Genomic DNA, 6,000 nt, shown 5'->3' with positions numbered 1-6,000 from the left:
CACACGGACCCAGAATCGTTGACTAAAACCTCTCTCACGAGCAAGACGTGATCAGACCCCATAAATATATGGGTGTTGGATTCGTTGGAATCACATGGTGATGTGAACTAGATTATTGACTCTAGTGCAAGTGGGAGACTGTTGGAAATATGCCCTAGAGGCAATAATAAATTAGTTATTATTATATTTCTTAGTTCATGATAATCGTTTATTATCCATGCTATAATTGTATTGAATGAAGACTTATATACATGTGTGGATACATAGACAAAACACTGTCCCTAGCAAGCCTCTAGTTGGCTAGCCAGTTGATCAAAGATAGTCAGTGTCTTCTGATTATGAACAAGGTGTTGTTGCTTGATAACTGGATCACGTCATTAGGAGAATCACGTGATGGACTAGACCCAAACTAATAGACGTAGCATGTTGATCGTGTCATTTTGTTGCTACTGTTTTCTACGTGTCAAGTATTTGTTCCTATGACCATGAGATCATATAACTCACTGACACCGGAGGAATGCTTTGTGTGTATCAAACGTCGCAACGTAACTGGGTGACTATAAAGATGCTCTACAGGTATCTCCGAAGGTGTTAGTTGAGTTAGTATGGATCGAGACTGGGATTTGTCACTCCGTGTGACGGAGAGGTATCTCGGGGCCCACTCGGTAATACAACATCACACACAAGCCTTGCAAGCAATGTGACTTAGTGTAAGTTGCGGGATCTTGTATTACAGAACGAGTAAAGAGACTTGCCGGTAAACGAGATTGAAATAGGTATGTGGATACTGACGATCGAATCTCGGGCAAGTAACATACCGAAGGACAAAGGGAATGACATACGGGATTATATGAATCCTTGGCACTGAGGTTCAAACGATAAGATCTTCGTAGAATATGTAGGATCCAATATGGGCATCCAGGTCCCGCTATTGGATATTGACCGAGTAGTCTCTCGGGTCATGTCTGCATAGTTCTCGAACCCGCAGGGTCTGCACACTTAAGGTTCGACATTGTTTTATGCATATTTGAGTTATATGGTTGGTTACCGAATGTTGTTCGGAGTCCCGGATGAGATCACGGACGTCACGAGGGTTTCCGGAATGGTCCGGAAACGAAGATTGATATATAGGATGACCTCATTTGATTACCGGAAGGTTTTCGGAGTTACCGGGAATGTACCGGGGATGACGAATGGGTTCCGGGAGTTCACCGGGGGGGCCCACCCACCCCGGGGCAGCCCATAGGTGTTTGGGGTGCCGCACCAGCCCTTAGTGGGATGGTGGGACAGCCCAAGAGAGGCCTATGCGCATTGGGAAGAAAATCAAAGAGGAAAGGAAAAAAAAAGGTAGGAGGTGGGAAAGGGAAGAAGGACTCCACCTTCCAAACCAAGTAGGACTCGGTTTGGGAGGGGAATCCTTCCCCCCTTGGCTCGGCCGACCCCTTGGGGGTTCTTGGACCCCAAGGCAAGGCTCCCCCCTCCCTCTCCTATATATAGTGGGGTTTTAGGGCTGATTTGAGACAACTTTGCCACGGCAGCCCGACCACATATCTCCACGGTTTTACCTCTAGATCGCGTTTCTGCGGAGCTCGGGCGGAGCCCTGCTGAGACAAGATCATCACCAACCTCCGGAGCGCCATCATGCTGCCGGAGAACTCTTCTACCTCTCCGTCTCTCTTGCTGGATCAAGAAGGCCGAGATCATCGTCGAGATGTACGTGTGCTGAACGCGGAGGTGCCGTCCGTTCGGCACTAGATCGTGGGACTGATTGCGGGATTGTTCGCGGGGCGGATCGAGGGACGTGAGGACGTTCCACTACATCAACCGCGTTCTCTAATGCTTCTGCTGTATGGTCTACAAGGGTACGTAGATCACTCATCCCCTCTCGTAGATGGACATCACCATGATAGGTCTTCGTGCGCGTAGGAAATTTTTTGTTTCCCATGCGACGTTCCCCAACAGTGGCATCATGAGCCAGGTTCATGCGTAGATGTCTTCTCGAGTAGAACACAAAAGTTTTTGTGGGCGGTGATGTGCATTTTGCTGCCCTCCTTAGTCTTTTCTTGATTCCGCGGTATTGTTGGATCGAAGCGGCTCGGACCGACATTACTCGTACGCTTACGAGAGACTGGTTTCATCGCTACGAGTAACTCCGTTGCTCAAAGATGACTGGCGGGTGTCGGTTTCTCCAACTTTAGTTGAATCGGATTTGACCGAGGAGGTCCTTGGATGAGGTTAAATAGCAACTCATATATCTCCATTGTGGTGTTTGCGTAAGTAAGATGCGATCCTACTAGATACCCATGGTCACCACGTAAAACATGCAACAACAAAATTAGAGGACGTCTAACTTGTTTTTGCAGGGTATGCTTGTGATGTGATATGGCCAAACGATGTGATGTGATATATTGGATGTATGAGATGATCATGTTGTAATAGATAATATCGACTTGCACGTCGATGGTACGGCAACCGGCAGGAGCCATAGGGTTGTCTTTATAACTAACGTTTGTGCTTGCAGATGCGTTTACTATTTTGCTAGGATGTAGCTTTAGTAGTAATAGCATGAGTAGCACGACAACCCCGATGGCGACACGTTGATGGAGATCATGGTGTGGCGCCGGTGACAAGAAGATCGTACCGGTGCTTTGGTGATGGAGATCAAGAAGCACGTGATGATGGCCATATCATGTCACTTATGAATTGCATGTGATGTTAATCCTTTTATGCACCTTATTTTGCTTAGAACGACGGTAGCATTATGAGGTGATCTCTCACTAAAATTTCAAGACGAAATTGTGTTCTCCCCGACTGTGCACCGTTGCTACAGTTCGTCGTTTCAAGACACCACGTGATGATGGGGTGTGATAGACTCAACGTTCACATACAACGGGTGCAAAACAGTTGCACACGCGGAACACTCGGGTTAAGCTTGACGAGCCTAGCATGTGCAGACATGGCCTCGGAACACATGAGACCGAAAGGTCGAGCATGAATCGTATAGTTGATATGATTAGCATAGAGATGCTTACCACTGAAACTATTCTCGACTCACGTGATGATCGGACTTGAGATAGTGGATTTGGATCATGTACCACCCAAATGACTAGAGAGATGTACTTTTTGAGTGGGAGTTCTTAAGTAATATGATTAATTGAACTAATTGTCATGAACATAGTCTAATGGTCTTTGCGAATTACGATGTAGCTTGCGCTATAGCTCTACTATTTTTATATGTTCCTAGAGAAAATTTAGTTGAAAGATGATAGTAGCAAACTTTGCAGACTAAGTCTGTAAAACCGAGGATTGTCCTCGTTGCTACGCAGAAGGCTTATGTCCTTAATGCACCACTCGGTGTGCTGCACCTCGAGCATCGTCTGTGGATGTTGTGAACATCCGACATACACGTTTCTGATGACTACACGATAGTTCAGTACAAAATACTTAATGGCTTAGAAGCAAGGCGCCGAAAACGTTTTGAAACGCCACGGAACATAAGAGATGTTCTAAAGATATGAAATTTTGATTTCATGCTTGTGCCCTTGTTAAGAGGTATGAGACCTCCGACAAGATTCTTTGTCCACGAAGTAAAGGAGAAAAGCTCAATCGTTGAGCGTGTGCTCGGATTGTCTGAGTACGACAATCACTTGAATCAAGTGGGAGTTAACCTTCCAGATGAGATAGTGATGGTTCTCCAAAGTCACTGCCATCAAGCTCTGAGAGCTTCGTGATGAACTATAACATATCAAGGATAGATACAATGATCCTTGAGCGATTCGCGATGCTTTGACACTGTGAAAGTAGAAATCAAGAAGGAGCATCAATAGTTGATGGTTTGTAAAACCACTAAGTTTCAAGAACGGCAAGGGCTAGAAGGGATACTTCGTGAAACGGCAAAACAGTTGCTACACTAATGAAGAGACCCAAGATTAAACCCAAACCGGAGACTAAGTGCTTCTGTAATGAGGGGAACAGTCACTGAGGCGGAGAAACTCTAGATACTTGGTAGATAAGAAGCTGGCAAAAGTCGAAAGAAGTATATTTGATATACATGATGTTGATGTGTACTTTACTAGTACTCCTAGTAGCATGAGGGTATTGGATACCGGTTCGGTTGCTAAGTGATTAGTAACACAAAATGAAAGCTACGGCATAAATGGAGACTAGCTAAAGGCGAGGTGACGATACGTGTTGGAAGTGTTTCCAAGGTTGATATGATCAAACGTCGCACGCTCCCTCTACCATCGGGATTGGTGTTAAACCTAAATAATCGTTATTTGGTTAAGCATGAACATGATTGGATCGTGTTTATTGCAATGCGATTATTCATTTAAAGAGAATAATGGTTACTCTATTTGCTTGAATAATCACCTTCAATGGTTTATTGAATCTCGATCGTAGTGTTACACATGTTCATGATATTGGTGCCAAAAGATACGAGGTAATGATGATAGTACCACTTACTTGTGGCACTGCCGCTTGAGTCATGTTAGTATAAATTGCATGAAGAGGCTCCATGCTGATGGATCTTTATATTCACCTGATTTTGAATCACTAGTGACATGCTAATCATACCACATGAGCAAGGCCTTATTTTCATTGAGATGAAACAAGATAGTAACTTGTTGGAAGTGATACATTTGATGTATGCAGTCCAATGGGTGCTGAGGCACGCAGTGGATATCATTATGTTCTTACTTCACTAATGACTTGAGTAGATATAGGAGTATTTACTTAATGAATCACAAGTCTGAAATATTGAAAAGTTCAATTCCGTTTCAGAGTGAAGTTCGTCGTAACAAGAGGATAAACTGTCTACGATATGATCATAGAAATGAATATCTGAGTTACGAGTTTTGGTACGCAGTTAAGACAATGTGGAAATTGTTTCGCAGTTCATGCCACCTAGAACATCATGGTGTGATGATGTGTCTGAATGTCATAGCCATGCACTACTTGGTATGGTGCATGCTGTGATGTCTCTTATCGAAATACCACTATCGTTTATGGGTTAAGCATTAGAGACAACCACATTCACTTTAAATAGGGCACCACGTATTTCCGTTGAGATGACACAGTATAGAATGAGGTTTAGAGAAATCTAAACTGTCGTTTCTTGGAAGTTTGGGGCTTCGACACTTATGTGCAAAAGTTTTAGTCTGATAAGCTCGAACCCAAAGCGGATAAATGCATCTTCATAGGATATCCAAAACAGTTGGGTACATCTCCTATCTCAGATCCGAAAGCAAAGTGTTTGTTTCTAGAAACGGATCCTTTCTCGAGGAAAGGTTTCTCTCGAAAGAATTGAGTGGGAGGGTAGTAGAGCTTGATGAGGTTATTGAACCATCACTTCGACCAGTGTGTAGCAGGGCGCATGAAGTTGTTCCTGTGGCGCCTACACCAATTGAAGTAAAAGCTGATGATGGTGATCATCGAGCATCGGATCAAGTTACTACAAACCTCGTAGGTTGACAAGGTCGCGTACTACTACATAGTGGTACGGTAACCCTGTCTTGGAGGTCATGTTGTTGAGCAACAGTGAACCTACGAGTTATGGAGAAAGCGATGGTGGGCCCAGATTCCGACAAATGGCTGGAAGCCATAAAATCCGAGAGAGGATCCATGTATGAAAACAAAGTGTAGACTTTGGAATAATTACTTGATGGTCATAAGACTATTGAGTAAAAATGGATCTTTAAAGGAAGACAGACGATGATGGTGATAAGTCACTATTGAGAAAAGCTCGACTTGTCGCAAAGATGTTTTCGACAAGATCAAACAGTTGACTATGATGAGACTTTCTCACTCGTAGCGATGCTAAAAGTCTGTTAGAATTATGTTAGTAGTTGCTGCATTATTTATGAAATATTGCACGTAGGATGTCAAAACATTGTTTCCTCGACGGTTTCCTTGAGCAAACATTGTATGTGATACAACTAGAAGGTTTTGTCGATCCTAAAGATACTAGCAAGTATGCAAGCTCCAGTGATCCTTCAATGG

The sequence above is a fragment of the Hordeum vulgare genome, chromosome 2H, assembly GCF_904849725.1.
Source record: "Hordeum vulgare subsp. vulgare chromosome 2H, MorexV3_pseudomolecules_assembly, whole genome shotgun sequence".
Lineage (NCBI taxonomy): Eukaryota > Viridiplantae > Streptophyta > Magnoliopsida > Poales > Poaceae > Hordeum > Hordeum vulgare.
This window is presented reverse-complemented; position numbering follows the sequence as displayed.